Here is a 10,847-nt window from a genome sequence, read left to right as displayed (position 1 = left end):
GCCGCACAAAGAAAGACCGTCCGCGGACGCACCCCGCCCCGCGAGCAACAGCCGGGCGCTACGGGCGACCCACCGAGGGGCCCCGGGCCACGCTTGGAGGCGGTCCGGGGCTGGGCTGGGTGTTGGGCCAACAGCGCCTGTCCGAAACTAGTGGCCTCGGCGCGGTTCCTCCGCTCGGAGCATTTGTTGCACGCCAGACGCATTTGTTGGGTTCAGCAGCGGTTACTCACTCGCGGGTTCTAAGTTTTAACTGAGTTGCAGTTCTGCGATCGCTGTGGGTTAAGTCGGGGTCTCGTGTCGGCTGTGAGCTTCTGGGGGTCCGAATAACAAAGGAAGGAAACCCGGTTTGCGTGCAACTGTGGCAGCACTGTGTGAGAGTGTGTGTGTGTGTGTGTGTGTGTGTGCGCGCGCGCGTGCAATACACCCCTTCCCCCCACCCCCAGCCATCACCCCCGGTGGCTTGCCCACCATACTCCGGATAGCTGCAACCAAGGCTTTAAAAGCAAAACTCACCTGCGCACCCCAGCTCTCCGTCCGAGACGGAGACCGGCTTTTCTCCGCACGGCGGAGCGAAAAGTTAACTGTCTCCAAACACAACTTTCGGGCTTTAAATCTCCTGCGAAGACCCGGGGAGCCAGCGCTGAGCTTGGCCCTTGTCCCAGCCAGGAGCTGGCTGGAGCCGGGTGGAGCACCCAATCAGGGGCTGAGGCCGGGGCGGGGACGCCGCGGCCGCCGGAGCTCCCCTGGCCGCGCGCCGCCTGCACCTCCAGGCGTCAGAGCCGAAGCCTCGCTCGGCCCCGCCTGTCCAGTTGCCACCACCAGGCCGTGTTTGTGAAGGTGAAGAGCCCCGCCCCACGTGTTCTGTCTGTGGATGAGACTCCCGGAAGTGACACCCACCCGGCGCGCGTCTTCAGGTACTTGGACTGGTTGACTCAGAGGACCAGATGTGAGCCAGAAGCCGCATGAATGTCCTCTTTCAGCTGTCTTCCCCATGCATGGAACTAGACATTATCAGAAGACCGTAGACATCTCCGGGAGGAAGGATCTACTAAATAAATCCTTTATGCATTTGGTGGCTCATTGCTAGAAGTTTGTTCTAGGCCTCTCCTTACTCAACAAAACATTACCATTCAACAGAAGGCACTTTGGGTCTGTTTTTATAATCACATATATTGCTGAACAGGAGAGGAAAAACAAAGAATTTCATCAACTACTTCACTAAAAGAAAAGCTTTGGGTTTCTTATAAAAGGAACAATGATGATTCGAAGTAGTTGCTAACACAGAATTTATATTTCTTCTTATTTCAATATTTATTTATTGGACAGCATCTAGTTATGTATCCCCAGCTGGTCTCATAATTCTCCTTCCACAGCCTCCCAACATCCTGCGATTATAGGCATGTACCATATGCCTGGCTGGTATTTGTTATTTCAAACTAGACTTCCTGGACATTTAGTAATTGCTTCTTAAAAGTTCTTCAGTATATTTTTAATTATGAAAGTCTTGTCATTTATTACAAATGGCATGGCTTGGCTGTTATTACTTCAGGGTCTGTAATGTATAAGCACATTAACCATGGGCAGAAATGTGACTTCTAAGTGAGTCTGTGACAGTGACCCATGAATAAACCAACTCACTCTCAATACAGAACTAATTATATCCCTTCCTTGCTAAAATTCTGACTGTAATCCTATATTAATTTCTTCCCTGCTAGCATATGTATATTTGATCCCTATAGCGTCAATTATGAATTTTGTTCCTTTCCAAACATTAAGAACTGGGCTCCAAGGCCTCGTGCCTGTAATCCTAGCCGTTCAGGAGGCTGTAATCTGATGATTGAGATTCAAAGCCAGCCCAGGCAGACAAGTCCATGAGACTCTTGTCTCCAGTTAACTAACAAGAAGTCAGAAGTAAAGGTTTAGCTCAAATGGTAGAGCATCAGCCTTGAGTGGCAAAAAGCCAAGTGAGAGTCCAAGACCCTGAGTTCAAGCCCCAGTATCTACCTTTAAAAAGAAAACAAAACCCTAGATTCAGTGTCAGCATTTGTAAGTTCCTCGTGCAGGAATATATGAAACTGTATAAATGAACCCCAAATTGATACAGATTGGTACATATACAAGCTATGTACAGAGAAAAATAACAGATAAATGATTTCACAAGCAAGTCACCAGATGGATGAGAAAATAGGGGTTTCTGGAGGTAGAGACTAGAAAACGCAAGTTGAGGAAGGAAAGTGGCCCAGGAGGCCTGCTCTGAGGCCCTCATATGTATATGGGGCTTGATACCTGTGCATACTCACAACACAAGGAAACAAAGAAGGAAGTCTTTTTGCCCATCTGGGAAGGGTTCCTACAATAGACTAGCTCCCTCCCACACCTCAGAGATAACTTATTACAGTGCCTGAAGCTTGGTGAGCAGGAAATGAAAGTAAATGACAGCGATGGTGCTGACTTGGTCAGCATGAAGAAGGCAGCAGGGCAAATGCCTTCACCTTTCCACACTTGCTGCTTGTGAGCAGACAGCCTGGGGATTCCACTTATAAATGACTTTGGAATCCCACTGCTAGGAACATGCTTTGCAGAGGACTAAAGAACGACAGAAAGTGCTAGAAAAAGAAAAGGAACATGAAGATGGTACATTGAAAAGTGAAAAGAGCTGGTATTTCTGTGCTAAAGGCCAATAAGGCAGAGCAGGAGAGCAAATCAGGGGTGGGGACCAGATCATCGGGCTGTGGAGTGGAGTGTGCAGTTTCAGTTGTGGCAAAGAGCACTAAATCTTGAGTTCAAGATATCCTATGCGATGGCTCAACGAAGAAGAGGCCACTATTATTGAACTCTGGGAGGGAGGAGTAGGCATAGTAACTGGCATCTAACACAGCTATTCAGTTGTCAACCTATTGTCAGGCTCACTTGTTCAGTTTCATTTGCTCTGCATGGATTGTCAGATCAGGCCCTAAATAGAGACCCTGCCCTATGACTTCAGATACCACAGGCTCCGGATTCTGAAAATAGCCAGTGTTCCTACGAGGACTGGCCTGATAGAGACAGTTGAGGGGGGATCCTGAAAGCTTTCTACACAGGACCTTTGCAAGTTACCAGCCTTCTTTTACACCCCACAGTATTACCTGCCTGAGTGGTAAGGACTCAGTACAACCACAATGACAGGTGCAGTGCTGCCACAGTGACTGGGCATCCTAACATGTCTACATCCTCATGCCTACATCTTGCTGCAGAAAGCCCCTCTATCCTGCAGAGAAGGCACAGATGGCTCCATGCTGGCTCCTGACACCATTACTATGATAGGTTCAGCTGTGAATCATTATCTCCAGAATTCCATTCAAAGTTGATGCAACATCACCCCTGAAGTGAAGTCCCCTCTCCCTGGCTACCTCCTTTTCTCTTTGCTGGAACTGGGGCTTGAATTCAGAGCCTGGGCCCTATCCCTTAGCTGTTTCGCTACGGCTGGTGCTCTATCACTTGAGCCACAGCTCCACTTGCTGCTTTTTTTGGTTAACTGGAGATGACTCTCACAGACTTTCCTGCCCATGCTGGCTCCAAACCATGATCTTCAGATCTCAACCTCCTTAGTAGCTAGGATTACAAGCATGAGCCACGGGAGACTGTCATGCTTCCTCTTCTATCACCCTTCTCCCCCACCCTGCTTGGTCTTGGCACCCATACTTGCTCCTTGTGACCCCCCCCCACCATTGCCTCTCAGCTCAATATGCCTTTCTAGCCCAGATTCTGAGCTTTGCACTGTGAAGCGCACTTAAGGGATCACATCAGTCTTCAGATAACAGCTCTAAACTGGAATACTGCAACAGGTGCTAGGCACACCGACACTAAATAGGATGTGAAAGCCTCAGAGGCCAGAATCCTCTTTCTTCTCTCTAATGAGCTCATTAGTATGTGTCAGTAACATCCTGTAGCATTTTGTATAGTATAGATAGGATCTATACTATAGATGATCTGTGGTTCTGTTCTTCTGACTAGTTCAAGAAGCTTCAGACTCTTGAAGTGGAGACCATATCCTGTTCATCTCTAGCTCCCATGAAGAACCACCACAATGCCTTGCTTGCACAGAATGGCCACACACTGTACCAAGGGCTGGACTGAACTTTAGCTAAGAGCTCGTCCCTTCACCAGACATTCAACCTTTCTTTCAAGAAACCCCTTCCATAGCACAATGGCTCAGTGTACTTCTCTCTGCTGCCACCAGACCCTGAAGCTGACACTCAGTGTGCTGGCCCCTCTCCTTCAGCTCTCACCATTGCTTCTGCGGTTTGGCAGATCTTGATCTTTCTGGATTCTAGGACCTTGGCATTTCAATGAAACTATACTAGGCACATCCAGGCTAGAAGGTAACAGGAACTGTACACTCAGAGGCCCTCACCACAAGCCAATCTAAGAACTTGTTTTGTTCCAGTCTCTTCTCTATTCTGGGTGCCTCGCCGCCCCCCCCCCTCACCTCCACTGAGACTGATCCTCTCCTTCCTGCCACTTCACAAGGACATCTCTTTTTCTCTTTTTGTGCCAGTCCTGAGGCTTGAACTCAGGGCCTAGGTGTTGACCCTGAGCTTTTATGCTCAAGGCTAACACTCTACCATATGAGCCACAGCTCCACTTCTGGCTTTGGGGTGTTTTAATTGGAAAAAAGAGTCTCATTTCCTGCCTGGGCAGGCTTCACTGCATTTCTCAGATCTCAGCCTCCTGAGTAGCTAAAATTACTGTCATGAACCACCAGCGCCTGGCAAGGGCATCTCTCCGGGGCCGTCAGTACTCAGTAGAGCCCCACAGAGACTGGATTGTTTGGAAGCAGGGGCCTCTGCTTGCTAAGAACTTCTTTGGTGCAGCAGGTGGATAGGGCAGGCCGCAGCCAGTGGAGCAATGTTGGAGAGTCCCCCTTAATTCCCCCCCCCAAATGCTGCTAAAGACACTCAGGCAACCCTTGTGGCAGTGACAGTGAAGTCTCTGGACAGTTCTCCCTTTCCCACAGGCAAAACACTTCATCTCCCCTCCTCCCTCCACAGAGTCCTGTGCAGGACATTGTTGTCACCTTTGTCTTACTCGGCAGGGCGCATGCATCCTGAGTGATGAGTGACAGACCATCTTGAATGCCATCTGATTAGCATTTATACCTTCAGAGACAAGTGACACACTCAGCCGCGCCTCAACTATACTCTATAAACTGAACAAAAACAGTTGGGTCCTGTAATGGAGTGGGACAGAGGAAAGAAAGAAACTTTTAGCCCCTGGAAGTGCATGCACCAAGAACCAGGTATTTGATCGTCTCTGTGTTAGGAATTTTTTTTTTTCCTTAAGCAGAAAAGGGGGTTGAATTTTTTACCTCTACCACTTAAGACATACTCCCAGCCCTTTTGCTTTTTTTTTTTTTTTTTAGTTTGTTTTTCAGATAGGGTCTTGGATTAACTTTGTTTGATCTGGCCTAGGTGGGTGATCCTTCTATCTCTGCCTTCTGTGTATTTGGGTTATAGGCATTGTGCCACCATGCCTAGCTTGTGTTGGGAATTCTGCACCTAAGTTTAGTTGAGCTGATAATGAAGGGACAACTGAAACATAATTGTCTATTTCCCCCTCCTTTAAGGTGCTGGGATTCAAACTCAGAGCCTATACACATACTCTACCCTACCCTGAGTGACAACCCTAACCTCTCTTTACTTAATTGTTATTCTTTACTAAGTGCTCCTTCCTGCTTTATGGAGTGTCTGTGGTCCAAGTCCCACTCAAACCACCCAATACCAAAAGGCAATTTAAAAATCTGCCTTGGAGTACCAGGGTGCTGGTGGCTAATGCCTATAATCTAGTCCCTCAGGAGGTTGAGACCTGGAGGATCTTTTTTTTTTAATTTAATTTTGTTTTATTTGTGAACATACTGTACAGAGGGGTTACAATTGCATGGGCAGGATAATGCGTACATTTCTTACCAAGCATTGAATCCTCCTCCTTTGTTTACCCTTCACATCCCTTCCCAGCCTCTCCCCTCCCCCCCAATCCCAATCCTTCTCCTTCCCCCCCCCCACACCGACGTTGTAAAGCTCGTTTTGGACATGACAACTCGTACTTCTCATTGTTGCAACAGGTCCACCTGTATCCTTAAACAACTGGTTTTTCCCCATCTCCTCCACAAGTTATACTGACATCAAATATAGTGAGAGCAGGGGTTATACTGTGGGGGAGGGACATACAAAGCAACAAAGAGATAATCTTCTAAATGCATTAGAAACACATGCATGAAAGAAAAAAACATTAAAATACATATCTAAGGGTTCATTTTCCTGACATCACATTATCTGACCTTTTCCGCTTGACTCATACATATACTAGATATTGCATATAAGGGAAACCATGGGACCTATGTTTCTTTGGGCCTGGCTTACTTCACTTAATATAATTTTTTCCAAGTTTTTTCATTTCCTAACAAATGTGGCAATGTCATTCTTTCTGATGGAGGCATAGAATTCCATTGTGTATATATACCACATTTTCTTGATCCATTCATCTACTGAGGGGCATCTGGGTTGGTTCCATATCTTAGCTATGGTAAATAATGCTACAATAAACATTGTTGTGCTGGTAGCTTTAGTGTGGTCTTGTTTGTAAACATTTGGGTAAATGCCCAAAAGTGGGATTGCTGGGTCATAGGGGAGTTCTATGTAAAGTCTTTTGAGGAACCTCCATACTACTTTCCAAAGTGGTTGAACAAGTTTACATTCCCACCAACAATGAAGTAAGGTTCCTTTCTGTCCACATCCCCTCCAGCATCTGTTGTTGTTAGAGTTCTTGATTTTTGCCATTCTAACTGGGGTGAGGTGATATCTCAATGTTGTTTTGATTTGCATTTCTTTTATGGCTAGGGAGGATCTTGATTAGAAGCCAGCTAGGACAGAAAAGTCCATTAGACTGTATCTCTAGTTAACCAGAAACATTCTGGGCTTCAAGTATGACTCAAGTAGTAGAGCACCAGCCATAAGCAAAAAAGCAGTTTGAGTCCCTCAAAGCACCAGGAAAAACAATTCTACCTTTGGTGTGTATTGAGTGTTATTTGCCATAAATAGAATATCTAGTTAAGATTTAGAAGTAGCCATACCTCTTCTGACTTTTTTTGCTGGTTAATAGGAAATAAGAGTTTCTTGGAGATATCTCAGTCTCTTAAGCAATTAAGATCACAGATGTGAGTTGTCAGCACCCAACTATGGATTATCTTACAAGAACACTCCAGGAGCCAATGCTAAAGTCCAATCTAAAACAATATGTGCTTCATGTATGTTTTGCAAGCAAGTCTTGGTTAGCCTAAAGCAAGCCTGAGATTAACACCTAATCTCGTAAATTTAAAGGTAAGAAATCCCACAAAGAGAGAGAAGTTTCAGTAATCTCTTCACAAAAGAGGACTGAATAAAGTAATGGCATCGATTCTGATGAGGAACTAACTGCCCAAAACATAAGGCAAAGGTAGTAGCCTGTCTCTACTCAGTATATTTCAACTCTGTAACAGTTTCATAAGTATGTGTCCTGCTAAGAGTTTCCATTTTGCAATAAATTTCCCATTTTCATGAGATAGAAGCTTAGTAGTTGCTTCATTATTTCTTTTCTGAAGATAATATGGGTTGCAAGGCATTATTTCCAGTTCTACCTCTTCCTCTTATCTCCCCAAATTAATAATAGTATTCCTAGCTACAAATCATGAGTCTCCTTATACTAGCAATCTTCCATACGATATCTGATATTTTCAGGTTGCAGGTTTGAGCTGTCATTCTCTAGATGAATATCTGAGCCAACCTGCTCACTTGGGTACCTGCTTTACAGGCCTTGCTTGTGTCTTATAAAGCTTTGGAGAGATAGGAAAGATGACACTGTTTCAATGACTGTCACCCTTCCTTGGCATATCTAGTCCTGTCACTAAGCTTTGGCGCTAGATGCCTGGATCTGACTTTTTTAGCAGTCCTTGACCACAACTTGTTCTTAGTCAGCTCAGATAATGCTCTGAGTTCCAATTTCCTCTTCTGTGAAATGCAAATAGCAAGTCCTTCCTACTCTTCTTCAAAGAATTGGTGTCAGTTCCATAAATCTAACATCTATTTGGTTATAATTTATTGAAAACGTGCCTGCTTCTAAGGCCCTATGGACAAAGATGAACAGGACAGTTCAGCTACCCAGGAGGAGTTCCTTATCAGAGATTTAACAGCTCAAGTAACTTAACACATACTTTTTATAAAGCCTTACTTCATATAGATTAGGCCAACTATTGCATTAACCAAAACAAACAAACAAAAAAAAGCAATAGAAAAGAAGCATTGAAAAAGTTGTGAAGAAACTGGAACTCCTATATGCTGTTGGTGGTAATGTAAATGGTAAAGCTACTATGTAAGACGGCATGGCCATTCTTCAAAAAAGTTAACAGTAGAGTTGGGTGCTGGTGCTTATGCCCATAATCCTAGCTTTTCAGAAGGTTGAGATCTGAGGATCACTTTTTGAAGCCAAACCAGGCAAGAAAGTCTGTGAGACTCTTAACTCCAATTAGCTGCCTAAAAGCTGGAAGTAGAGCTGTGGCTTAAGTGATAGAGCACCATCCTTGAGTGAAAAAGCTAAGGGACAGGGACAGCCCCTGGACCAGCACAAAGAAAAAGAAAAGAATTGTACAATGATCCAGTAATCCCACTTCTAGTATACACCCAAAGATGAAAGCTCAGACTCAAAAAAGCACTGGTTCCTCAGAGCAATTATTTCTCCATGGACAGGTAGATGAGTAAATAAAATGTAGCATCATGCAGATATTGATACATGTGACCATATAAATATACTTTGCAAACAAATGCTACATGAAATAAGCCAGAAACCCAAAGACAAATACTCTATAGTTCCATTTATAATGAGCTACCCAGGATAGTAACTACATAGTGACAAAAGGGAGAATGAATATTTCCAAGGGCTGGGGAGAGATGAAGAATGGGGAAGTTGTATATCATGTGTACAGAATTTCAGTTTGGGCTAAGTGCTGGTGGCTCAGGCCTGTAATATAGCTACTCATGATCACGAGGCTCATGATTCAAAGCCAGTTGGGGCTGAAAAGTTTATGAGAATCTTATGTCCAATTAACTAGCAAAAAGCCAGGAGTAGAGCTGTGGTTCAAGTGGTAAAATGCCAACCTTGAGCAAAAAAAAGTCAAACAAGAACATGAGGCCCTGAGTTCTAGCCCTAATATAGCATGCAAATTTTTTTAAATTTCATTTTGGGATTATAAATAAGTTCTGGAAATGGAGATTATGATGATAGCACAATATTTTAGGTGGACTTAATACTACTAACCTGTATACTTAATGCAGTTTAAGTGGATATCTACCTGAGCACAACTTTAAAAAACTATAATTTCTGAGACATTATGCACATGGAAGAACTATTTGAATTAGGAGCAAAGGCATTGTGTTTGCATCCAAGCCCTCTTTTTAAAAATGCTATATGGATCAATATATTTTATCATTATTTATTAGGTGATATCAAACAACATTCATCCAAATAAACATTCGTGATATTTTACGTCCCATCTTCTTCTTGAGTTAATTTCCTTTATAATCATCAAACTAATGAGACTATACCAGTTAAACTAAGGGGGGAAGATATACAAATAGATACAAAATAACTAAGAAGAAAGAGAGGGAGAGCAAACCCCTCCCAGGACCAGGAAAGTATTCCCACTCATCTGAGCTTTTATTATTGGAGGTGGCAAAAATAAAACAAAATAAAATATGCTTGGCCTCAAGATGGTCATTGTGCAGGGCTACTGTGGCTCCTGTTGTTACGACAACAGTTCTGGGAATTCATTATGTAACCACAGATACCTCATAGAAACCAAGAAGCAAAACTAAGAACATGTTTCCCTAAGCCTGAGCCCTTGGGCCTTATTCTGTGATTATCGGAACATGTTCCTGGACATTTATCTGTCCTGCTTGTGTGGGCCCAATTCATCTTCTATACGTCCCCCAGGTGCAGGCACTGAGCCTGTGTCACCTGACTGTTCTTCTTGTCCTGGGAGTCTATCTCAACTTTCCATGATCTGCATTCAAGCCCTGTGCTGGCAGCCTACTTCAGATAAGGACCCCCTGCCATGGACTCCAGTCCAGCCCTGTGGTATCTTTCTCCCTCTTCCTAGAGCTCAATACTGTCTTCCTGCCCAAACTTAGTACCTCTCCCAGGGATAGTCAGATTTTACCTCCTCCAAGACCTCCACAGCCTCCTCCACTCCTCTGCTTCTTGGTAGCCCCAGTTAATACTCTAGCTGCACATTAACTATTTATTAGTTGATCAGGTTGCAAATGAAAAGAAAGTCTTCTGACCTTTGCCTCATTTCTTGGGAGAAATGAGAAGTAAGAGCCATTAGACCAAAGATCATTTAACAGATTTTATTAGAAATGGTAACATTTTTGGAGAAGGATTTGAGTCCACCAGGAAGGGTGTCCTTGACACATAAAGAAACTGAGAGCCCATGGAAGGAAGTGGCCCTCCTGTATGTTAGGAATAGAAATAGAATTCGAAGCCCGGTTTGCCGATCCCTAGAATTTTTAACACTGCACAGGTCTTCTTTAGCAAGCAGTAAACACTTTATACATGCACCCTTAAGAGACACTATGCACCAAAAAAGACACTATAATGTGTTAGGAAAAACCCTTGCTCTGACAAAGTTCAGATCAGTAAATGGTTCTGGTTTTCTCTTTTTTGTTTGTTTGTTTAGTATTACTTTTTCATCTACAACATAAAGGAATGAACTAAAATGTCTTTAAAGTTATATATTAGCATTTTATGAACCTGTTAAGCAGTTAGCCTATTCTCACCAG

General features: G+C 44.0%; 1 protein-coding gene across 4 annotated transcripts in view; it reads right to left on the bottom strand.

Annotated features, from left to right (window-relative positions):
- B3gnt5 (UDP-GlcNAc:betaGal beta-1,3-N-acetylglucosaminyltransferase 5) overlaps window positions 1-794 on the bottom strand; it is a 17,046-nt gene extending 16,252 nt beyond the window's left edge. For 2 of the 4 annotated variants that reach the window (XM_013033068.1, XM_013033071.1), the window contains exon 1: window positions 514-794. The gene's annotated coding sequence lies outside the window, so the exon portion shown is untranslated. The other 2 variants (XM_013033069.1, XM_013033070.1) reach the window with 2 other exon arrangements.
- Window positions 795-10,847: the final 10,053 nt, after the last annotated feature.

This window comes from Dipodomys ordii, unplaced genomic scaffold (assembly GCF_000151885.1).
Source record: "Dipodomys ordii isolate 6190 unplaced genomic scaffold, Dord_2.0 Scaffold162, whole genome shotgun sequence".
NCBI lineage: Eukaryota > Metazoa > Chordata > Mammalia > Rodentia > Heteromyidae > Dipodomys > Dipodomys ordii.
This window is presented reverse-complemented; position numbering and strand designations above follow the sequence as displayed.